Genomic DNA, 25,642 nt, shown 5'->3' with positions numbered 1-25,642 from the left:
TACAATTTTAAGTGAATACTTCGACTCTGTTTTCATCCCTCCAATTTGATAATAAGTATACCCAACATTTAATTTGTATATGTGTATCAATAGCTATCACTAGATCTTGCTCAGTATCGAGATTGATTGAGCCCAATCGACGGAAATAGGACGTCGATAACATAATATCAAAACTTCATAGACATCCTCCAGAAGATATGGGCTCGCTTTATCAAAAAGCACGTAGAAGTTGTAGACACGCCGTGTGATCTTTATATCAAGATAGACTTTCCGGTATGAATACAATTCGACACCTAGTATCATTTCTTTAGACACCATGAATATTTCATAACCCATCTATATATAGTATATGAGACTGGCGGAATTAAACAACTTATGTGCCTATTACGTATGTGAGTGGATCCACGACTTTACCGACCCAAAGAAAATGACGCAAAAAGATTTCAATGTACGTACCAAATTAATAACAATTTTTTACATTTAATTACGTAAATGTATGAATTTAAAATAATGATATTTGTATGTGATAGCTTTGGAAAATAAAATAAGACCTCATCGAACCGGAAAGAGTTAGGGCAATTTAAGAATCACTCTATCGATTCCTGATGGATGAGGTGATAAATTTCGCTGGTGAATTTTATGCCGATCATAGGATAAGCATGGGTCAATTGGATGAATACAAGGAAGATGAGGAACATGAGTAATATTTAAAGTACTTGTAATGAAGCAACTTATGTGACTAGTTGTAATGTTTGATCCCAAGTGTAATATTTGAAGTGTATATAAATTGTATATATATATGTATATATAATTAATATATATGTAGTCTTTGCTATGCGAGATATGAATACGAATATGAATGCTAGCTATACGCAGACGGATATGGATAGAATATGAATACGAATACGAATTAAAACTAAAAAGAAAAAGAAAAGAAAAATAAGCAAACAATCAAAAAATTAGAATAAAAAAATTAGAACTTAGTACCAGCTGGTACTAAACTGGTGTCCCAACCGTCCTAGGTGGCGAGCAGTTTAGTATCCGTCTAAATACGGCATTTAGTACTGGATATTAGGCCCGGTACTAGATGCATACCACTTTAGTACCGCCCGTACTGTACCGGGTGTTGAACCCGTACCCGTCCGATAGATCTGTAGCTGTGTGCCATGACCCGGCACTATACCCATTACCAGTATTAGCATTGGGTCGTGCCACAATACTAATACCCGTTACCAGTATTAGCACTGGATCGTGCCGCGGTACTAACTTCACCGAGAACCATTAGTGCACACCGAGAGCCATTAGTGCCAGATCGTGACACAACGAGAGCCATTAGTGTCAGATCGTGGCACGATCCGGTATTAAGGAGCGAGCATTAGTACCGGACAGTACAATTACCCGGCACTAAGCCCTCGCCTAGGAGCCTCTTTGGAAGGGTTACAGCTCCGGCTCCCTCGGTGACTCATGCTGGAGCCCTACCAAATATGGTGGAAGCAAACGGCTTCACTGGAGAAGTCTCTGAAATCCCGCTGAGAGAAGCTGTTCGGTGGAGGGAGAGCCGAAAAAACTGGCTCCCTACAGCTCATCCGCGTCGCTTGCCCTCCTTGCCCCCGCGGATGGCTCGGACGGCCGTTAGCGGTGAGCCGGCGAGAGCGGGGAGGTGGCCAGGTGGTGGCAGAGGTGTCCGGCGGCGAGAAGCGTGAGGCGGGGCCGGAAGCCGGAGGTGCTCGAGGTGGGCGGTGGCGGGAGGCGTGAGCGCGAGGAAGGGGCGCGACGGCAGGCGATGGGGGCGCGAGCGGCCGGGGATGAGACAGGCGGGCGCGGGGGCCTGAGGCGGCTGCAGGAGACGGGCGCGTCCCCAGCTCGTGTTGCTGGCGGCAGCCGGCGGCCCGGCATGAGCGCGAGCGCTTGGCCTGGCGGCACGGCCTCGCCCGACGGAGCAGCGCTCAGGCAGAGCTAGGCAGCAGCAGCGCAGGGCGAAGGACAAAGGAGCGATGCGACGTGGCCGCGAGGTACAGACCAAGAGCCGCGTGTCGCAGGCTGGAGTAGACCAGGTGGAGAAAGAACAAACGAGTAAGCAAGAATGCATAAGGACGGAAGGATGAGAAAAGGATGGGAGAAAAAGAAAGACGGTAGAAAAAAGAAGGGAGAAACAAAAGAAAGTGAAAAGAGAAATTATTGGTTTTTAATATAAAATTATATTCATTAATCCTTTTTATTCCATATGAAATAAGAGGTAATATCTTAATAACCAGTTACATAGTTAGGGATATATTAGACATTTCACATCTCTCATGTAATTTAAAAAGAAACAGAAGAAGTCATTCTATCCTGCCGGCTGCCCAAATACGTCAAAACTCTGTGAAAATATAAAATTCAGCTGCACAAACACATCAAATAGCTACGGGCATATTGGACAAATAGCTACAAGCATATTGGATATTTGATCTCTTCGGTCCATTCATGAAAAATAGGATGAAGCATTTTGCCAAATATTTTTCAAAACAGCTTTCGCTCTCCACAAGAGAGCTGCTTCACCAGAGGAGCTGGAGCCGGAGCCTTTTTAGAGGAGCCGCAGCCTTACCAAGCCCCTATATATACCATATATACCAGACTCCCTCCCCGAGCTGCCATAAACTCAGCACTGTTCATACAGTCGAGTGAGGGGAAGGGGTGGAGAATTTGTATAATTTTTCTATATATGTTGTAAAGAATGAAAACTTTTGAAAATGTTTTTCACTCTAATTGGGTCTGATTGGGTCCTCTATAGCTCTCACGCCGGCCTGTCATGACGTAGTGTGAATTTACTCACGTACATTGGATCCGCCTATCAGGATCGATGGAGGTGGGAGAGGGAGCAGACCGCGAGTTGAAGGATGTTTCTGCCAAAAACATAATTTTTTTCTCACCGCGTGTTCGATTCCTCCAACCCGCCGGACCGAAAACACCCGCCGGCGGCCTGTCATGCGCCCCTGCGGGTGGCTCATGACACGACCCTTTTGAACGCGAATGCGACCCTTTTGCGCTCGGCGGCCTCTCTTTCGCTTCCTCCCTCCGCGCTCCGCGGGTGGCTCACTCCAGTCTCCACTGCCGGACGACAGGCGTGCCTGGCCGCCCGTGGGCCTCTCTTGCAGCCCCTCTCGTCGCGCTCCGTGGCCGGCGCCCCTCCTCCCTCCCTCCCTCCCTCGGTGTTTCCCCATCCGCGCTAGGTCCGCGCCCGGCCGACCAAATTCTGGACCGCCGCAAAATCCCACGTGCCGCTCCCGTTCCTCGCCTTCCTCCACCTTGCTCTCCGACACGCCCTCGTCCATCGCGATCGTAGCGTTGCTCCTCCCCATAAAAATCCTCCCAGCCGTATCACGTTGGGGATGAACAGCTCGAGGAAAAAATCCTCCAGCTCGACGCCTCACGGCACTCTCCTCAGGCCGTCGGCGCCTCCCTTCGCGGCCCCCAACTTCCACCGTAGGGACGAGATCCCCCGCGCGTCGGGATGAGACCCAGAGCCAGGATCCCCTCCTCTGCCCGAGTGCTGCCAGCCCTCCTCCCTTCGCCAGCTCGCCGCCAGGTGCAGCAATCGAGAAGTTCCCTCCAATCGCCTTCCCAAGGTACCAATTTCTCCTTAACCTCGTCTCTTTTCTGTAGGCAATCTTCGAGTAATCTATTGCCTCTTGCCTGGATCGTTGTTATCCGTCGTGATGCCCTGTTTCGATCACGTATTTTCATCTAATCTATATCGCCTATTCCCGAAGTTAGAAATATAGGCTACTGTATGTTTGATCCTTGCGCGTCTCATTGGACTAGGTAGCATGTTGTTATCTACCAGTAAAATTCCTCCCAGTAATGTTCTATATCACCGGAAAATAAAGAGTAATGAGGTTTCACACCATCTGCTCTTTTGTTTCTATTGCCTGCTTTATTTGAATCTAGGATGTCTTTTTCAACTCCTTGAAAAGCTAAGGTTTTCATTTGTACCAGAATCATGAAGAGAAATTGAGCACCTATTCTATATGTTAACCACTGCTGTCAAAAATCAAAACTATGGATAAGAATGCCGCTTGTTGTTGTTTGTCTATGTCGTAAGCCGAAGGGTGCCTACGAGCTGTGTCTGGATGTACGCGCAGGAGAACCCTATATCGTCCAGGATGCTCATGCTTTCAAGCTCCAGCGGTGCTGTGCACAGTGCAGAGGATCTCGTGCTGTTCATGAAGCTGTCATTGGTCAAGAGAGGATCCCTCCGTAGTTTGTACACCACCTGGTGGGTCTTCCCAGTGAAATCTCTCACCTAAACACTAACCAATTGAGGCTTGTGTCCTGGTTTAGTTACATATTTGTCAAATGGATATGTCCATCATCCATATATTGAATAATTGTATGTCTCAAAAGTGATTGTTAGCGGTGGAAAATTGTGGAAGAGTCGAATTGGTAGCAATTATTTTGTCTGTAAAGTGGAATGGCCATGAATAATTGCAGGCAGATAATGGAAATTTGTTAGTTGTTTTTGTCCTGAATCTGTGCATAAACCAGATTTGTACAACGCATTTCGCCATTTCTTTTCAGTGAGAAAGCAAGAAGCAGAATAAGAATTACCTATGGTATATTCATATATTCAGTAATTTTCAAAAGAAAAAATATATTCAGTTATGGTTGCAGCCGTCTGGTGTCATGTTTGGCACTGAGAATTAAGTCACATTTGATAATCAGTTGTCTGATTCCATGGCCCAGAAGGTTGCGGAGTCAGTCGACATGCACACATGTATCCAAGAAGATTTAACTTGGGTATTCAGAGCATGTGGTTGTAATTCAGGTACCTCCATTTTATGACAGCTTTGCTTTGCTTTGAGGTCCTCTAGGTTTTACTTTTGTTACAATAAAGCTGAATCAGATAGTGTCATTTGCAGATGTTTCTTCAGTAGAGTAGTTTTGCTGTCGCCGTTTTAAACTCTCTGTATATCTATGAGCTGGTCTACACTATATATGCTGCCATTGTTGATATCGCATGGTGAGTACTTCTACAATTTTGTTTTTTAAGTCTCCTTCATCTGGCTTTACGTGTATAATGGCACTAGAAATCCATCTTTACAATCTGTTTCTTTCAGATATTCTGGTGCTAAGTGTCTGGCAGTGCCATCACGAGGTCTAGGTATGCCAAAAATAAATAGTATGGCAACTAATATGACTTGTGGCACTTAGGAAAATCACTGATCTAGCTCCACTACGATGAGTCTATGACCAATTCCTTTTTCTTATATGTGAATGGAATATCCTGCAATTCTTATTTTCAAATGTACTGAAGTGAATCTCCAGGTTATTTAGGCTAATAAGACTGATAAATATTGATATGTAGGACCATTTTATTAGATGCAGTGCCAAAGCATGTGTTTGGTAGTTCTGCATATCAATTTATTTACAGCCTGTAAATTGAACCAATACCATTTATTACCTGTAATGTCTCTGTTTCCCCCCCTTCTAATAAGCATTTTGCTTGAATACATTGTTTTAAAATTCTTGTTTATAAGGTTTTACTAAATTTCTAAAAATACGTGTGTGCTGCACGTGCGTCTCTGCTAGTATATAAAAAAAGGTTAGCAATTTTCTATATGACTTAGTGTTATCGGTCAAAACCCACCGGCGACGACAAGCAACACGAGGAGCCGGAAGCGAGCAGCAACGACAAGCAACACGAGGAGCCGGAAGGCTCCCGGGACTGTTGGTGGGCCCCGGTCCCTCGGTTAACGGCCCAGGATCCGGCACACGACCTGGCGTCTGGATTGCTAGGCGCGCCACCTGATCTTGTACCTGATCAGGAAGGTGTAGAAGTGTTTTTAGTTAGTTTTCTGCATGCACAGACACGTTCAAATATTAGTCCGAGCCGTGATCGGCTCATTGGGTGTTCCCCGATATCGGCTGTAAAGAGCCGATTGTCTTCCAGTATCAGATCGGATCTAAGTATTTAAACAAAGCGCATATATCCGATGGTAATATAAACTTGCTCTGTAATCAATAAGCTAATTCAATCTACGACGGTTAAGTTTTCACCGTATAACCGGAACATTCTACACGTAGCTAAGCCTTACAAATACGAAAGATAATAGAATAACAACCTAAACAGAGGCCTAAGAACTAATAGAAAGCCGATTTCCGGAACAATCCCTCTTTAGGTTAATACAAAGCATCAAACATACTGCCGGATCGTTTAACTCGTTTGAAGCGACTAAACATGTGGATATTAAACTAAATCTTTGATGAACAAGGACTAACCATAACAGATTGGATCTACTAATCGAAACAGAGCAAGGTGCTACCCTCGTACCCGAGATCGGGCACGAGAACAGCTAAACGTTTACACGTAACAAACGATGCATGAATACAGCATGAAAGAGCTGATGCTACCCTGTAAACGCTAAGATAACTAGTGTTACTCGCCATCAACAACGTTTCAACATGAGAAACACAAAGGTAAACAGGCAGGAACGATGCCGCCCCGATCATGCGAAGCTTGATCGGGGCTGCACGGCACTAACCCGAGAGAAACCCTAGAATAGGGGTGGCGATGCGCCGAGAGTTGTTTGTGGATGATTATTGTTCGTCTATCATTTGTAGTCCAAGGTACATATTTATAGTCCGGAGACATCCCGTTCCTAACCAAGCCTAACTGACTACGACATGAATCCTGGCTATCTCTATCTAAACTAATTTTAAACGCACACACCTATCTAGATACATGGCCAATCCTGGCCTTAAAACGCCCGCGCAGGAGCCGATTCGCAAGCCTACTACGATTATCCGTTGAGCCCATCTTGCTCGCGGCCCACCTTCTGGTCCAGCTAAATTATGGCGATAACACATGCCCCCCTGGTTTCGGCAATAATTATTCCAAAATCATTTTTTTTCTTTTTTATCACCTCGCCTCTTCGTCTTCCAAAATCCATACACGCGTGCCGCTTCCACTTCCACAGGATGTGACTACTCTGCATCTAATTCCTTGAAAACCATCATGGTGCCGATTCATATTCCACTCCGTCTTTATAAACCTGCCCCCGGTAGTTTTCTTTTCATTCGTCCCCTTCCTTCAGCCATTAGCAACTGCACCAATACAACCTTCCTTCTCTCGCAATGGCTTCTTCTTCCTCTGCTTCCTCCGCCATTTCCTTCGAGTTCGAGTCCACTCGAGAAGCCACTCCAGAATATGACCCCATTGCCGCCTACGAGACATGCGCTCCAATGCAGAGGAGCGGGATTTCCGTACTTGGTCAGAGGACGACGAATCCCTGACCGATGGTGAAGATCTCCAGCTTCTCCTCGGCGGGGAGCTAGATGAAGACGACGAGGATGACATGTCCTGGGAGGGGGACTTCTTCTCCTCGGAGGAAGAAGTCTATTCCTCATCAACCGAGGAGGACTCGGCGGTAGGAGGCTTCCTGCTTGGCTGGTTGTCGGAGGACAACGACGACGATGATGAAGAAGCCGAAGACAGCAGTGGCTTCAGCAGCAACAACAGCGGAAACGATAGCGGCAGCAACAGCGACAGTAGCGACAACGACAGTGACGCCAGCATGGCTCCTCCGATCAAGCGCCGCAGAGTCTCAGGCACCTACTGGTGGTAGATCGTAGGATTAAGCCGATGGATCGGCTCTAGGAGCAATCGGCTCCCCTTTTGTAATCATTTCCCCTTATAAATAAAATCCTTTTATTTTAACCCGCAACTTGTCAAGAAGCCGATTTCTCGGGAGCCGATGGCAATGCATCGGTCCTTTCCCTCAAAATGCCGATCCGAATCCGAGTCGATCCCTGACCCAATTCCATGTTTTGCCTAAATCCGAAACCTTACCAAAATAGATCTTCAAAGATTCTTCGAATCCAAGTTACTCTCCAAAACTCTTGCTCATAAATCCAATCGTAAAGACCCGGACCAAAACCTTAGAGCACGAACTCGAAACCTGCGCAACAAACCCTAGATCCAGTTTTCAGGCTTTCGATCTTCGTTGAGGTTTCAGATGGCGGAATCTTTGAATGTCGATTCGGGCGTCCTTGGTCTGAAGGTAAAACTCCGACCTACGCTAATTTAATGAATTAATTATTCGATCCCTCGCAGCATTAAATGATCTTTTCCGGTTATTTGGCTCTTATTGATTCTTCAGGTTTCAAATATTCTTTTACCGCATCCTTCTTCCCCCAATTCTTTTTGTCTCGGGCCTCGTTCTTACGAGAAACCCGTAGATCTGATTTTTTGTGAGGCCAATCGAATCCCGTTCGTGAGCCAAAACATAGACTTAGATTCTTGGGCCGACAGCCTGCGTGCCTGGCCAAATCCTCCCGAGGGCTGGGTGTCCTGGTACAACAGAGTAGCAAAAACCTATCAGCCCACATGAGAAATCATAGGGATAGCCGATGCTCTGTATCTGTCTTTGTCCCCTCTTGAGAAGAATGAGAACCTCCTGAAAACCATCGGCTACTTTTGGTCCGATGCCTTGAACTGCTTCTTATTTGGCCATGGGCCGATGACTCCAACCCTCCTAGATGTAGTGATGATTACTTGTTTGGATATCTCATCACCCTGCCCCTCTGCCTTCAGACTGTCCGAGGTCCCCTTTAAATTGTCCTCCAAAACAAAGTGCGTAAACTTGGGTGCATACCTGAACCAGCACATCAAAACCAAAGGCCCTGTGACTGAGAAGGAACATTCTGCCTTTCTGAATCTTTGGTTGGAACACTTAATATTTTGCGGTTCTTCCCTTGCCCCAACCAAGAACTATCTCCCCCTAGCATATGAACTAGCCAAAGGTAGTACTGTTGGCCTTGGTAAGTTGTTCCTCGGGGAAGTCTATAGATATCTCCACCTGATGTCTTTGAGCCTGCTTACCCAAAAGAAACTCAGGACTGGTGGTCCCTGGTGGTTCATCCAGTTATGGGCTCACCTATATTTTCAGGACTTCATACCAAACTTCCCTGTTTTGGCCAATAACTCCTTTCCAGATCAGAGTGGGAGGCGAATCAGGTGTACCAGCTTCAGCCAGGCTCTGTACAGTCTTCGTGGCAGCAAGTTGAATTCCTCAGATGCTTCAAACTGCTTTAGGATATTCTATAGGGGTCTGGACAACCCTATCTTCCTTCCCTACACCGATTCTGAAATTTTTAAGAACCCAATCACCTTTAGATTGGTTGATTTTGCCGATGATGATAGCACTCGGCATTTATACTCTATCATGATTCACCCTTGCTTCCTTCCAGTCGGCATGAGCACCTCCAACTGAATCATCAAGCCCAGTTATGAGTTCTACCAGCCGGTCGTAGCAGTCCGGCAGTTTGGTCTTGGGCAAGTTCCTCCCCACTTCTTCCTTCATCATTTGACAACCTATTCTCTGATCTTCTCCTTCCAATCCCCGTCGACCTATCATTCACCTCTTCGGCTATTGGCTTCGAAAGCTGGTGGTCGATGTGGAAGACTCACGTCTTCCGAAAAGCCTTGGGGCCAATGCTGCAGTAGATCCACACTGAGTATGAAGCCCCTGAGGAAGAGGTATTACCATCAGTTCAGTACTTCTTCCTAACTCCGCTTAACCCCTTCTCTAATTCCATTTGTTTTCTCTGCAGCAGGAGGATGGTCCGGAGCCCAAGAACGATGATGACTCCACCTTCAAGTTCTGACCAATTGCCCCTATGGTCCTCTTCGGCAAGAATGCACCTCCCCCGTCAAAGGTCATTATGCGGATTCAGCCTGATTCTGCAAAATCGGCCTCCAAGCGGAAGCGAACCTCTAACATTGCTGCCCCCCGAGCCCAAACTAAGGCGAGGAAGATGACTGTCAGGAAGATTCGGAAGGAAGCTGAACCATCTTCCACCGCTCAAGAGACTCTGATCGTTAACCAGGTTTAGATTGTTCCTTTTATAATTGATCCTCTGAACATGTATATTTCAACTTAATTGTTCTTTCCTTGCTTGCAGGCTGATATCGTAGATATTTCCAGCGGGGAAGAGCCAGCGCGCCAAGAAGACCCAACTCCAGAGGCCCCAGAGGATCCTTTGACGATGGTCAACGCCTTAGTCAACCTTCAGGATCCAGTCCTGAAGGCTACAGAGAACCCCGCAACACCAGCCGATACTTTGGTCGGCCTTCAGGATCTGCAGGAGCCGATCGTCACCTTGTCGATTGTCGGCCCTTTTCTGCAGGAGTCGATCGTCACCTCGTCGGCTACCAGTCCTCCTCTAGAAAAGGTGCGTCTGCAGGAGCCGATCGCCACTTCATCGGCTGTCACTCCTCCTCCAGAAAGGGTGCGTCTGCAGGAGCCGATCGTCACTTCATCAGCTTTCACTCCTTCTCCAGAACAGGTATGTTATATCCCTGAGCCGTTTGTATCTTTCTTCCCCTGTACCGTACTAACTTTCTATCTTCTTTCAGGGTCTAAACCTCTCGGAGTTGCTCTCCTTTGACCCCGCATCCGTTGGCTCGGCCATACTAGAAGTGGATGAGCATCAGCCAGATCCGACCGGTGCCGCCAGCCAACTCCTCCGTGTAAAGGGCCTTCTGTCAGCTCCAATTGATGCCTTGGTCCGACTCTGATGCAGTGAGGCAAATTCTCAAGGAGATCAAGTCTCAACTCCCGGAAGTCCTTCAAATCAAGCTCTGGCCAACCGGACACCTCCCTTTCTTTCGGGCAAAGGTAGAACAGGCTCGGCAAAGGATTGAAGCTCGTCATTCTCAAGCCACCTTGAAAGCCGATATCGCTGAGAGGTGCCGACTGCTTAATGAGAAGAAGGCGGCTCTAGATGCTAAGACTGACACATCTACACATTCTCAAAGGCTTCAACTTCTGGAGAAGGAGTTACAAGACCTCCAAGCTAAGGTCCGGGCAAACGAGCGGTGCATCTAGGAAGAGAAGAACCTTATGGCCCGCTCCAAACAAGAAGCAGAGGAACTGACTACCCAACTGAAGACAGAACTCGCAGAGCTGAGCGTTTTGAGTTGGAAGGTAGTGTTAGGTCAGGACAAGGATGATGAAGCAGTGATTGCTAAAGCTGATTGCGTTCGCCTTGAGGCTATCACAGCCATTGACGAGTTCCTCCAGTGGACTGCTTTGTAATCACTTCTCGTAGCCCGTTGTCTTTCAAAACCTGCATGCATTTAAATTAAAATTCTAAAGCCGATGATTATACATCGGCTATTTGACCAACTTAGTGTGTTAGGTACGATATATATATATATATATATATATATTATATGCGGGCCGACTGCACGTGTCAGCCCCCTTTCCTTGCGTCCAGCCTGATGTGCAACATCGGCTTTCACCTGTACGGGCCATCAGGTCATATCGGTTTATAGCTTGATGCGTAGCATCAACTTTCTCTTACACGGGCCAACTAATCGTATCGGCTCACAGCCTGATGCGTAGCATCGGCTTTATTGCTCATCATCCCACATAGTTGGGAAGTATTTCTTGAGATAGTGACCTTTGACCGCCACCGGAAACTTGACGCCATCTAACTCCTCAAGCATATATGCGTTTCCAGGAAGGACTTGGTCAACCCTATAAGGCCCATGCCAATTTGGAGACCATTTGCCATACATTGCATCCTTAGTCCCCAATGGTAGCACCACTTCCCAATCCAGATCTCCGACTTGGAATTATTTTGGCTTGACTTTCTTGTTGTATGCGCGAGCTACTTTGGCCTTATTTTCTTTGATCTTCTCAAGTGACCAAAGTCTGAGCTCCGCCAGGTCCTCAATATTGTCGTTCATCAGAGCAACATATTCTTGAGCTGTTAGGTCATTTTGGAACTCTATGCTTCTCGAGCCGACCGTAATCTCCCATGGTAATACAGCATCCTGTCCATACACCAGGTGGTAAGGAGAAGTTTTTGTTGCTCCGTGGCATGAAATACGGTATGCCCACAATACCTCTGATAAGACTTCATGCCAATGCCTAGGATGTTCGTCAATCTTTCTCTTGATCAACTTGATAAGGTTCTGATTGGACGCTTCAGCTTGTCCATTCGCTTGAGCATAATATGGAGATGACCTGATCAGCTTGATGCCCATGTCAATAGCGAACTCTTTGAACTCCTCTGAAATGAAGACTGACCCTCCATCTGTTGTGATGGTCTGAGGAATCCCGAACCTGTGAATGACATGCTCTTTAACAAAATTAATGACATCCTTAGATGCTACCGACTTCATAGGGACCGCCTCCACCCACTTGGTAGAATAGTCTGTGATGGCCAAAATAAACTGGTGGCCTTTGCTGGATGGAGGATTAATTTTGCCGATCGTGTCCTTGCCTCAGCCTCTGAATGGCCATAGTTTGACGATAGGGTTCACTACTGACGCTGGTACCATCTGTATCTTCCCGAACCTCTGACATGCCTGACATCCTTTATAATATTTGAAGCAATTTTCAAGCATGGTGGGCCAGTAATACCCCGATCGCCTAATCAGCCACTTCATCTTATGAGCCGATTGGTGAGTCCCACAAGTGCCTTCGTGGACGTCGTGTAAGAGCCGATTGGATTCAATTGGTCCCAAGCATTTGAGCAATAATCCTTCTAAAGTCCTGTAGAACATGTCATCCCCTATCAGGACATATTTCATGGCCTTGTAGCGTATCCTCTTGGGTGCCCCCGAGCCGAATCCTTCAAGTAATTGAAGATATCAGCTCTCCAATCTCCTTGGTCCACGAGGTGTACCTGAAGATTGGCTCTGTCTTCCACAACCTTGTATCCCGAAGCTATCTGTGCAAGATCATTGGCCTCTGAATTTTGTATCCTAGGTATCCAATAGAAATTTATGTATCTAAATTGGGCCATCAGCTCTTGACATTGCAGCCATAAAGGGAAGAGTAACTCGCTCTCACACCTGTACTCTTCTGTGAGCTGAGAAATCACAAACTTTGAATCCCAAAAATTTCCACTGCTTCAGCTCCGGCCTCAAGAAACAACTCTATACCCTTACGTACCGCTTCATATTCTGCCAGATTGTTGGTGCAAGCAGTAGATAATCTGATTGAAAAAGAATATGTTGCCCCCCGAGGCGACACAAGCAGTATACCTATGCCACATCCATCTCCATAAGCCGATCCATCAAAATATATGGCCCATGCGCGCATAGAAAGTGCTGCTAAGTCAGTATTAATCCTTTCCGCAATGAGATCCGCCAGCGCTTGCCCTTTGATTGCCTTCGCGGGTTGGTATTGGACATCAAACTCTAACAATGCGAACATCCACTTCCCGAGTCGGCCTTTCAACACAGGAGCCGATAGCATGTGCTTGATAACATACGATTTGCAGATGACAATCATCTTGGCTGATAGCAGGATATGATGAAGTTTTGTGCATGTAAAGAACAAACAAAGGCATAACTTTTCAATGTCAGGGTATCTTGTCTCCGCATCTAGCATTTTTCTGCTGAGATAGAACACAACCCTTTCTTTACTGTCATGCACATGTATCACTACTGAAGCGATGGAGGTGTCACCTACTGATAAGTACACGTAGAATGGCTTATCCTGTTGGGGTGGAACTAACACAGGTGGTTTCGACAGATACTCCTTGATCTCTTCAAATACCTGTTGTTGCTCTGCCCCCCAGCGAAACTCATCATTAGCTTTAATCTTCACCAACTCCATAAAAGGCTCAATCCGTCCGGAGAGATTGGAAATAAACCTTCTGACAAAGTTGATTTTGCCAATGAGCTGCTGAAGCTCCTTCTTTGTAGTAGGTGGCACAATAGTCTTTACAGCTTCTTGACTCTTTAGTTCGATCTCGATTCCTCTTTCATGAACCAAGAAACCCAGGAACTGACCGGCCGATACGCCGAAAGCGCACTTCTTCGGATTCATCCTAAGCCTGAACCTTCTGGTTCATTCCAGAACTTGCCGTAAGTCTCCTTAGTGTCCTTCAACCGATGCAGATTTAACCACGACGTCGTCAATATATATTTCCACCAACTTGCCGATTAGATCGTGAAAGATGTAGTTCATGGCACGTTGATACGTAGCGCCGGCATTCTTCAACCCGAAGGTCATGACCACATACTCGAACAGTCCCACTGCCCCGGGCACTCTAAACGTGGTCTTGTTTATATCCTCCAGAGCCATGAAAATCAGGTTATAGCCAGCATTGCCGTCCATGAAACTCAAAATCTTGTGACCAGCAGCTGCGTTGATCAACGTTTCCACGACAAGCATCAGGTATTCATTCTTTGGAGTAGCTCTATTGAGGTCTCTGAAGTCCACGCAGACTCGCCATCGGCCATCTTTCTTTTCCAAAGGTACGACACTTGAAATCCACTCGGTATACCTGCACGGCCTGATGAATCCTGCTTCTAGCATTTTCTCCACCTCTTTCTTGACTTCCACCAGAACCTCAGCCTTCATTTGTCGCGCTCGCTGCTAAAATGGCCGAAATCCCATCTTGAGAGGGAGCCGATGCTAAACTATGCTCCTATCCAACCCAGGCATCTCCGTATAATCCCAGGCGAAGTAATCTGCGTACTCTTTCAGCAAAGCTATCATTAGCTCTCGTAGACACGGGCTTAACTTTTTGCTAATAAATGTTGGTTGTGGCTTATCCCTAGGACCGATGTCAACTTCTTTGAGCTCGTCAGCCAATGTAAACCCGTATCCTAACTTTCCGTCATCTGTTAAGTCAACACTGCAAATGGACAAAGAAACTGACAAAAAGAGCTTCGGCCGATCGTTAAGATCGGCCGCTTTATAATCAACATTGATCTTTGAAACTGTACAATTGGTGTACGGCCGGCTGCTAGAGCGGGCCTCCCTGTATCTGCTATAATCATGTAAAACACTTCTCCAACCAGACGTGCCAGAATGTGTTGTCGGTCAAAACAAACCGGCGAGAAGCAACAGGCAACACGAGGAGCCGGAGGCTTCTGGGACTGCTGGTGGGCCCCGGTCCCTCGGTCAACGGCCCAGGATCCGGCACACGATCTGGCGTCTGGGTTACTAGGCCTGCCACCTGACCTTCTACCTGATCAGGAAGGTGTAGAAGTATTTTTAGTTAGTTTACTGCATGCACAGACACATTCAAACATTAGTCCGAGCCGTGATCGGCTCATCGGGTGATCCCCGATATCGGCTGTAAAGAGCCGATTGTCTTCCAGTATCAGATCGGATCTAAGTATTTAAACAAAGCGGATGGTAATATAAACTTGCACTGTAATCAATAAGCTAATTCAATCTACGATGGTTAAGTTTTCACCGCATAACCTGAATATCCTACACGTAGCTAAGCCTAACAAATACGAAATATAACAGAATAACAACCTAAACAGAGGCCTAAAAACCAACAGAAAGCCGATTCCCGGAACAATCCCTCTTTAGGTTAATACAAAGCATCAAACATACTGCCAGATCGTTTAACTCGTTTGAAGGGCCTAATCATGCGGATATTAAACTAAATCTTTGATGAACAAAGACTAACCATAACAAATTGGATCTACTAACTGAAACAAAGCAAGGTGCTGCCCTCGTACCCGAGATCGGGCACGAGAACAGCTAAACGTTTACACGTAACAAACGATGCATGAATACAGCATGAAAGAGCCGATGCTACCCTGTAAACGCTAAGATAACTAGTGTTACTCGCCATCAACAACTCTTCAGTACGAGAAACACAAAGGTAAACAGGCAGGAACGATGCCGCCCCAATCACGCGAAGCGTGATCAGGGCTGCACGGCACTTACCCGAGATCAACCCTAAAATAGGGGTGGCGATGCGCCGAGAGTTGTTTGTGAATGATTATTGTTCGTCTATCATTCGTAGTCCAAGGTACATATTTATAGTTCGGAGACATCCCTTTCCTAACCATTCCTAACTGACTACGACATGAATCCTGGCTATCTCTATCTAAACTAACTTTAAACGCACAGACCTATCTAGATACATGGCCAATCTTAGCCTTAAAACGCCCGCGCAGGGGCTGATTCGCAAGCCTACTACGATTATCCCTTAAGCCCATCTTGCTCGCGGCCCACCTTCTGGCCCAGCTAAATTATGGCGATAACATTTAGCAATTAATTTTTTTAGATTTAGTTAGCAAGTGTTTAGTTTATAAGTATTATAATAATTGTTATACATGTGATAATTAATTTTTTGAGATGTGGTTAGCAAGTAATTTAGTTTATAATTGTTATATGTGATAATTAATTTTTTAGATGTAGTTATCAAGTAATTTAGTTTATAATTGTTATACATATGATAAATAATTTTGTTAGATTAGTTAGCAAGTAATTTAGTTTATAATTGTTAAATAATAGTTATACATATGATAATTAATCTTTAATTAATTTTTTATTTGTACAAGAGCATTGTAGCGGATAAATTAGACTTGTAACATGTTTACTGAGATGGCCTTATGGGCATTCATTCGTCAATTTTGGGGAGGTGTTATACCATCTGATTGAAGTGACTGAGGTTATTGGAATCAAGATGATTGAAATTCAACATCAAAGGTACGTGGTGAGTGTGAACTTTGGTACGACGCCAGCATGTTTACTTAATTATTATAATTAGTACTTACAGTCCTACAAGTCTGAGTATATGTATGATTGATCGTAGAGATGAGCGAGCATCCTGGTGGCATGCTGATGTCCAGACCATCCACATTGCTTGGTAGTTGAAGTTCAATTACCCCGTTTCCATTAGTCTCAATCACTTTGATCGGACCGACACAAAGCCTTCCCGTGTTTGATGAAGGAATGCCTCGTAAGGCCAACTCTATCAAGATGTTACACAAGTCTCAACAACCTCGTGGAGCTTCGATAGGTGGAAGTTAGAAGATAAATTAGATTTGTAACATGTTTATGGAGATGGCTCTTCGGGCATTCATTCGTCAATTACCCCTGTTTGATGAAGGAATGCCTAGAAGAGCCATCTCGATCAACATGTTACAAAAGTCTCCACAACTCATCTATTTGCTCACAATATCTTCCATAGCCTTCATAGGTCTTCGATATATGTCTTAGACGTCTCCAAAGCAGTATCTATAAAACCTTCTCTATCATGCATAATTATAATTATCCAACACAAGCAATTAGTTGATTTAATATTTTTTTCAGCTGAGTCGGCAATGGACGCATAACTAGTCGAGAACTAGTAATCTGAGCGTTACTGAAAGAATAGGAGCGAGGCTCCTTCAGTAAACTTGCATGTAATACCAGTCGTGAACTAGTAAACGGAGTAGTACTCGGAGTGTGGGAGCGAAGCCCCTTCGGTAACATAGAATACTAGTAAAAAACTAGTAATCTGAGTGTTACTGAAAGTATGGGAGAAAAGGCCCCTTCATTAAACTTGGCCGTAATACCAGTCATGAACTAGTAAACGGAGTAGTACTAGAACTGTGGGAGCGAAGCCCCTTCAGTAACATAGGATAGTAGTTGAAAACTAGCAATCTGAGCGTTACTGAAAGTATGGGAGCGAGGCCCCTTCAGTAAACTTGCACGTAATACCAGTCGTGAACCAGTAAATGTAGTAGTACTAGAAGTATGGAGCGAAGCTGCTTCAGTAACATAGAGTACTAGTCGAGAATCAGTAATCTGAGCGTTACTGGAAGTGTTGATCTCCTTTCGCCTACTGAAGATGATTCCTTGGACGGGCCATGAGAATTCACATGTTGCCATGCGAAGACGTCACGGTTGGCCCGAAGGAAGTGAGAATGATGTCCTTCATGTGGGGTTGAGCAGTTCCGCGTATTACGCTGCATGAAGATGTCTTGGTTGGCTAAGGATGAAAACGTCATAGATGCTCGATATTCTAGGAGTTGGGGACCTCCTGGCATCTGGGTACTGTAAGCGATACGACCCTGGTCCTGTAACCTTGTGCACGATGAAGGGTCCCTCCCATCACGAATTAAGCTTGTGCAGCCCGTTTCGTCTTGGATGCGGTGAAAGACCATATCTCCAACGTTGAAAAATCGTCGTTGAATGTTCCGATCATGGTAACAATGGACGCCTTATAAGTAGCAGGCCGACTGGAACAAAACATTGCATTTGACTTCTTCTGCCGAGTCGAGTGTTAGATGTCTTGCGTCATCAGCCTCGCCTTCTTCGTACATCTCCAATCGAGGAGATTGCCACATGACATCAGCCAGTAATATAGCTTCGGACCCATAGACGAGAAAGAAAGGTGACTGTCCTGTGGCTTTACTTGGATGTGTGCGAAGCCTCCAGATTACTGATGAGATCTTGTTGATCCACTTGGCGCCCTTTTTGCTGTTCTCATCAAAGAGTCTTCTTCAAGCCATCAAGAATCAAGTCATTGCACGCTCAACCTGGCCGTTGGCTTGCGGGTGAGCCACGAAAACGTACTAGACCTCGATAGAACTGAGCTCACAGAAATCCCAGAACTGATGCGAGTGGAAATTGGATCCCAGGTCCGTGATGATAGCATTGGGGAAGTCGAATCAGTGCAAGATGTCGCAGATGAAGCTAACCACTTGATCTGCAAAGAGCCTTGTGATTGGCTTGTACTCAATGCACTTTGTAAACTTGTCGATGGCCACCAACATGTGAGTAAAACCTTCTGGCACAGTTGTCAAGAGCTCTATCAAGTCCAGGCCCCAGCATGCAAACAACCATGAAGCTGGTATGGTGATAAGGTTGTGGGCCGGGACATGGGGCTGTTTGTTGAAGAATTTGTGCACCAGCGATGAGTGCTTCGATGTCTGTCAAAGCAATTGGCTAGTATAAATCGGATCCGAAATCTTTGTCGACTAGTGTGCGGGAACCATGCTGCTTCCCGCACACTCCTTCGTGAATCTTCTGGAGTATTTCTCTGCCTTCCTCCATATGGACACACTTCATGAGTATGGCTGATGCTAATCCATGCTTGTATAATTTGTCCCCAACTAGAACGTACCCTTTGCTGCGCCATAGAATGTGTGTGGCCTTAGCGCTTTTTGGGTTGATGCCGCGGGGTAATTTGTGCTCCTGGATGTAGTCGATAAACATTACCTGCCAGTTGATCTTGATCATCAAGATCTCTCAGTCGGGTGCTTCGATAAACGTTACCCACTCTTTGTTGACTTGTTGGACCACTAGCAAGAAATCGCCATAGACAAGTAGTCGCTTGATGCCCAGAGAGACTACCAGGCGTAGCTCATGGAAGAGTCCCTCATACTCGGCTTCGTTGTTGGAGACCTCAAATACTATTTGGAACACATACTTGAGTTGTTCTCCTTTTGGACTGATGAAGAGTACTCCTGCACCACCACCTCCGAGTTTGAGTGAGCTGTGGAAGTACATCACCCAATGCTCTGACTGGTTGGCTGGGGCTTCCACTTAGTTTTCTCGCCATTCCTCTATGATTTTGACTAGTGCCTGTGACTTGATGGCCGTCTGGGGCTTGAAGTCAAGGGTGAGAGCCCCCAGTTCCACTACCCACTTGGAGATGCACCTGGTGGCATCCCGATTGTGGAGGATATCTGCCAATGGAAAATTAGTGACCACCGAGATGTTGTATGCGTCGAAGTAGTGGCGAAGCTTCCTGGAGGTGATGAGTATACCGTAGAGTAGTTTATGAATTGTCGGGTAATGAACCTTGGATTCAGAAAGGACTTTACTGATGAAGTAGACTGGCCACTGGACACTGAAGGCATGGCCTTCCTCTTGGCGTTCCACCACAATTGCTGTGCTAATGATGCGAGTAGTCACGGCGATGTAGACTAGCAAGTTCTCGCTTGGTTGTGGGGCCATTAGGATGGGGGGCGACTGCAAGTGACGCTTGAGGTCTTCCAGTGCCAACTTCACCTCCTCGGTCCACTGGAACTTGTTTTGGTGCTTGGGAAATTTGAAGAAGGGTAATCCCCGTTCTCCAAGTCGCGAGATAAATCAGTTCAGAGCCGCCATACAGCCTGTGAGCTTTTGGACATATTTTGATCATCCGTGGGGCGTACATGTCTGTAATGGCGGTGATCTTCTCCAGGTTGGTGTCAATCCCTCAGTGACTAACGATGAACCCGTAGTTTTCCTTGTGGTACACCGAAGACACACTTGGTTGGGTTGAGCTTCCATCAGAATTTGCGTAAGATGTTGAAGGTTTCCTCAAGATCAGGGATGAACTCATCATGGGCTCTGGTCTTGATGACCACATCATCCATATAGGCTTCAATGTTGCAATGTAGCTGATCAACGAGGCATAATTGGATGGACCGCTGATAGGTGGCTCCTGCATTCTTCAACCCGAAGGACATGGTTATGTAGGCATATGCTCCAAAGAGGGTGGTGAATGTTGTCATAATCTGGTCTTCTTCCTTGAGAGCAATCTAGTGGTAACCCGAGTAGCAGTCGAGGAAAGAGAGCAGGACGCAGCCAGCCATAGAGTCGATGACTTGCTCGATGCGTGGGAGCGCGAAGGGATCCTTCGGACAATGTTTGTTGGGATCAGTGTAATCCACACACATCTACCATTCATTATTTTTCTTTTTACAGACTAGTACAGGGTTGGCTAACCACTCGGGGTGATAGACTTATTTAGTGAAACCAACCGTGAGTAGTTTTGCTAGGTCCTTCTTGATGGCCTCCCTCTTATCGGGAGAGAAGCGTCATAGTCGCTGCTTCTTTTGAGTGGCTTTGGGGTCGACTTTTAGTCAATGCTCAATTAACTCCTTAGGCACACCTGGCATATCCACTGGTTTCCACGCGAATATATCACGGTTAGCTCTAAGGAAGCTGACGAGCATGCTTTCCTATTTGTCACTCAAGCTGCCTCCAATCAAAGCAGTCGTGGACAAGTCACCTTCTTGTAGCTGGACGGCCTTGATGCCGACGTCACTGGGGTTGGGTTTTACCCACGACTGGCTAGGCCTCTGGCTAGAGATCTCCATCTCTGAGTCGGTGAGCTTTTGTGCGGCTGCGAAGACTTCCGCAGAAGGTTCTGGCACGCATGATGTCGCGGCGTACTCGATCGCCTCTTCATCGCAATCATACGAATTCTTTAAGTCACCACGGAACGTGAGTACGCCTGTCTTGTCTGGCGTCTTGAGTAGTAGGTAGACGTAGTGGGGCACGGCCATGAATTTGGTCAATTTTGGTCTGCCGAGGATGGCGTGGTATGATGACTCAAAGTCAGCCACCTCGAACTTTCATGCGGTAGTTGTCCTTTGTCCCAAAGGTGACTGGCAGGACCACTAAACCGAGTGGTGTAGCCGCGTTTCCCGGGACGATGCCGTAGAACGGAGCTCTACTAGGGGTTAGCATCTTGGAAATGTCTAGCCCCATCCTCTTCAAAGTCATCGCAAACAGCAGGTTGAGGCCGCTCCCGCCGTCGATGAGTACTTGAGTCAGCTATGAGTCCGCCACGACAGGATCTAGGACGAGCAGGAATTTTTCCTAGCTCGGAGAAGCTGGTCTACTGATCATCCCTAGAAAACGAGATCGGGACCTCATTGTATCTCAGAGGCTTTTGTATGGCGGGCTCAACAAAGAGGATTTCATGCAGGGTCAGCTTCTGCGTGCGCTTGGAGGGGAAGCCGCCGTCTCTACCGAAGATGACATTGATGACATTCTATGGGTCCTAGAAATCTTGAGCCCCTGACTTGTCACCCTCGTCGTTGTCCTCCTGATCCTTTCGCTTTCCGTCTTGAGGAAGGGATGGGGTGTTGAGTGACTTGCGGAGGCTGACGCACTCGAAGAGCGTATGCCGTGACTTCGGGTGCATCGGGCATTGTTTGTGCAGGAGTTTCTCAAACTGTGCTTGATTGCTCCCCGACTTCTTGCCATGCGGATTGCGCTCAACAGCTGCGATTTCTTGGTCTGGCTTGCGCTTTTGGGGATTCCCCGAGTTGTTCCGCTGGCCCTTGTTGAAGTGGTTGTTACCATTTCCCTGCTTGTCGTTGTTGCACTTGGGGAAGCGATCGTTCCCCTCGTCCTTCTGGTCAACCAATCATGCCATCATGTCGCATAGTTCCACGGCAGTAGTCAAGCTGTTGTGTCCGAAGTTGTGGTACGTGTGCTTCAAGAAGAGGCCGTTCTCGAAGCAGCGGATGACGTCCTCGTCGATGAGGTTGGTGATGGTGGCTCGCATCTTGAAGAAATGCCGCGTGTAGGACCTTAGGGTCTCATTCATCTCCTGCTTGACCTGGGACAAATCATGACGAGTGCCTACTCGGATCATGGATCCCTGAAAGTTGTTGATGAAGGCCTGCTTGAGGTCCTCCTAGGAGTCGATGGACTTTGGTTTAAGGCTTTCAAGCCAAGTGAAGGGCGTGGATTCCAAGGCTACCGGGAAGTAGACTGCTTTGGTGTTGGATCCTCCTGAGACCTCGATGGCAACAGAGTAGCATCGAATCCATTAGCGTGGATCTTGCTTGCCATCATACTTGGGGATCCCGACTTGTTTAAAATCCTTAGGGTAGGATTTCTCGGTGATGTTGGAGGTGAAGGCGGGGAAGCGGTCGTTGTCGCCATCATCGTGGTATCTATTGGGACGCTCCCGTCTCCTTGCCTCGATGATGCGCCGCGTGTCGCGGCCATCATTGATCTTCTGCCTAAGATCAATCATGGGAGCGTCCTGGAGGCTGGCCTTAGGTGGAGCTTCGCCTTGAGGCCTTGCATCGTGCCGGTTGCGAGGTGGGCGAGTGGATTGTTGCACCTCTTGTTCGACATTGCCACATGCGGACTGTTGGCCCTTGGGATTGCCATGGCCGACTGGATTGTCCTTGTTGCACTGGCGATTGTCGTTCCTCCAAGATCCGCGGCCTCCTCCAGGGGTGCGACTAATCTGCGTAGTGTCACCATGGCGCTTAGATCTTGAGGGCATGTTCTAAGTTGAGGACACTGGGTATTGCCCATCGAGTTGCATGAGCGCGCGGGGGGTTAGGTACTGCCACCTTTGTATCTGGGGGTTCAGTGGTAGCTATTGAGCTAGGAGCGCTGCTTCTGCAATGGCGCCAATTGGTGTACGATACACCTGATCCACAGCTGCTACAAAAGAGTTGTTGAGGTTCTTTTGGTGCATTGGGTTGCGAGCACGGTTTTCCATGTTCCACCTGCGTTGGGTGCGTTTAGCGTTCATCAACCGCCGGATCCTTCTATGCTCCTCGTTCTCATCTTGGGGGGCATCCACCGTACGCTCATCAGCAGACACATCTGCGAGTAGTTCAGCGTCGTACTCGGGATCCGACTCGTCATCATCCGCATTGCGAAGGGAAGCCATGTAGACTTGACGATCCGGCAAATTTTCAGCCGTTATGCTGTACTCGAGTAGCTCTATGCTACCCACTCCCCCTTCCAAGATGGGAGAAAATGGTTCCTGCGTGAAGGCCACAAGACGGGAGTCGTAATCAAGTAGTTTAGAGGGCTCTAAGCCATTCCAGTACACGAAATGGCCTTGCGGTGTAGATGTTATTGTCAAACCTTGGTGACTACCCGAAAAGGATTCGGGATGGTCATCAGATTGCGAGTGGTTGTCGAGGACAAGGGCCTCCCGACAAGCGGTGGCTCCCTCGTCCTAGAGTCCTCCTTGGCTCTAACTTGAAGGTGTAGTACCAGTCCAGGAGTACTCTTTGTTTGAGTCCGAGTAGTTGTCAAAAATGGGGGCTGCCCGACAGGCGGTGGCTCCCACATCCTCGATCTTGAGTAGACGATCTAAGTTCTCCTCCAAGTCAGAGAGGGACTTGGACTGTGTAGCCTCCTCAGTTTGATTCTGATCCGAGTAGTCCTGGTGCAGCGCGAGTTGAAATCGCGTCGAAAACGGACATCATCTCGATCTCCCCGGCTAGATCGGGGAGTAGCAACTCATCGAGGTTGTCGATGAACTCGTCGAGGTTGCTGTGTCGAGTTGCTGGAAAGGCCTCCGACTTCCTGGTGTTGGCTAGGTGGCTGTTGAAGCCACCCTAACCATTGGCGAGGCAGATCCAGGAGCCGAAGGTGAAAGTTGTGCCATCATTGAGCACGGTGCTGGTGAAGTTAAAAGATGCCATTGAGTTCTCCAGTGGATGCTCGATGAACGCCCCTACCTGGCGTGCCAGCTATCGGTATTTTACTACCACGCCCACCGAGGGATACCCCCAAGGTGGTGAGTTTGTACGTAGGGTGTTGGCGAGATCAGGAACTCGAAGGTGCAAGGAACACAAAGTTTAGATAGGTTCGGACTAGCGAGAGTGTAATACCCTACGTCCTGTATGGTTTGTATTGCCTTAGGTGTTGATCGGGTGACCTCCTGTTTGGAGGATGTCCCTGCCCGCCCTTATATAGTTTAGGGGACAGGGTTACATGGAAGTCCTAGTCAGATACGAGCTTAGGAGTCCTACCCGAGTAGTATTCGGGTAGCTTCCTTCCGATCTGACTAGCTTTACTACTCTATGAGTAGTTGTACTACGCTACGTGTAGGGCATGGGCCACGTCCCACCCCTTATCCTGTAAGATGTAGGCCATGTGCGCAGTCCCGTTGGCCCGAGTCTGACATGGGGGATCGCAGCTGACATCATTAGGCTCCGTCTGTTTCCTTCCTCCCTTCTGGGGAAGGCAAAACAATGGTTCTATAAGGACAATGAAGCCATCAACACGTGGACCAAATATTCCACGGCGTTCCCCGTGAAGTTCTTTCCACTAGGCAAAACCAATGCCCTGCGTGGAAAGAGCTCAAGCTTCCAGCAAACAGGGATGGATTCGATCCCAAAAGCGTAGGAGAGGCTGCAAGAATACATCCTCGCCTGTCCTCATCATGGGATGGACAAATAGCTCATCCTCCAAAGCTTCTGCAATGGGCTAACTCCTACTTCCAGGGCCCGCATCGACGCTGCTGCTGGAGGAGCCTTCCTCGACCTCACCATCACCAAAGCAACTACGTTGGTTGAGAAGATGGTCTCCAATCAAGGATGGAGCGAAGAACGCCTCCAACCCCACACAAATGGCATGCACACCGTCAAGGAGACAAACATGCTCGCCGCAAAGATGGACCTCCTCTTGAAACACCTGGATGAGAGGGAGAAATTCAAGGAACACATGAACAACTACACTCAAGCCATAGACGCGCCATCTGCATGCGAAGTCTGCAGAAATGGTGGATACTCGGGGAACGACTGCCCCGAGACCCGTGAAGAAGTGGCCTTCATGAACAACAATAACGGGTACCATCCACAAGGAGGCCAAGGATGGAACCAGTCATGCCCACCATATCAAGAAGGTAATAACTACAATTCCAATTTCAATTCAAATTTCAATTCAAACCAACATTCCTTGACAGATCTTGTGCTTGGTCAAGACAAAATCAACGAATCTTTAAATAAAAAGTTTTCAGCCAATGATGAAACTTAGGAAAATATAAACATAAAAATTGAAACTTTATCTTCAGCTCTAAACAATCAACTAAGTTTCAATAAAATGATCGAAACTCAACTTGCACAAATTGCTGTTGCTGTTCCTGCGGTTGATTCTGGAAATCTTTCCCAGGGCAACCCAAGGCTCCCGTTGAAAATGTTAGCATGGTGGCCACCAGATGGGGTAACCCATCCAGGAGGCCATCCCACACTAACCATGCTAGAAGACCTACACGCGAAAGAGCAAACACATGGGGAGGACAGACATCAATAATACAAGGAGATCCAGGGGTCCCAATGATCAGCTGTTCAATCTACGATTGCTACTTTGATCAGGCCCTCTGTGACCTTGGGGCAAGCATAAACATTATGCCC

At 47.1% G+C, this 25,642-nt stretch overlaps 1 long non-coding RNA gene across 1 annotated transcript; it reads left to right on the top strand.

The window, feature by feature from the left end:
- Positions 1 to 3,057: 3,057 nt before the first annotated feature.
- LOC112894004 lies at positions 3,058 to 5,652 on the top strand. Its single transcript, XR_003228932.1, has 4 exons — positions 3,058 to 3,605; positions 4,082 to 4,804; positions 4,899 to 4,999; positions 5,097 to 5,652. It is a non-coding gene; the product is annotated as an uncharacterized LOC112894004 (long non-coding RNA).
- The last annotated feature ends 19,990 nt before the right edge of the window (positions 5,653 to 25,642 follow it).

This window comes from Panicum hallii, chromosome 5, assembly GCF_002211085.1.
Source record: "Panicum hallii strain FIL2 chromosome 5, PHallii_v3.1, whole genome shotgun sequence".
Lineage (NCBI taxonomy): Eukaryota > Viridiplantae > Streptophyta > Magnoliopsida > Poales > Poaceae > Panicum > Panicum hallii.
The sequence above is the reverse complement of the archived record's forward strand: the minus strand, read 5'-3'. Positions and strand labels throughout refer to the sequence as shown.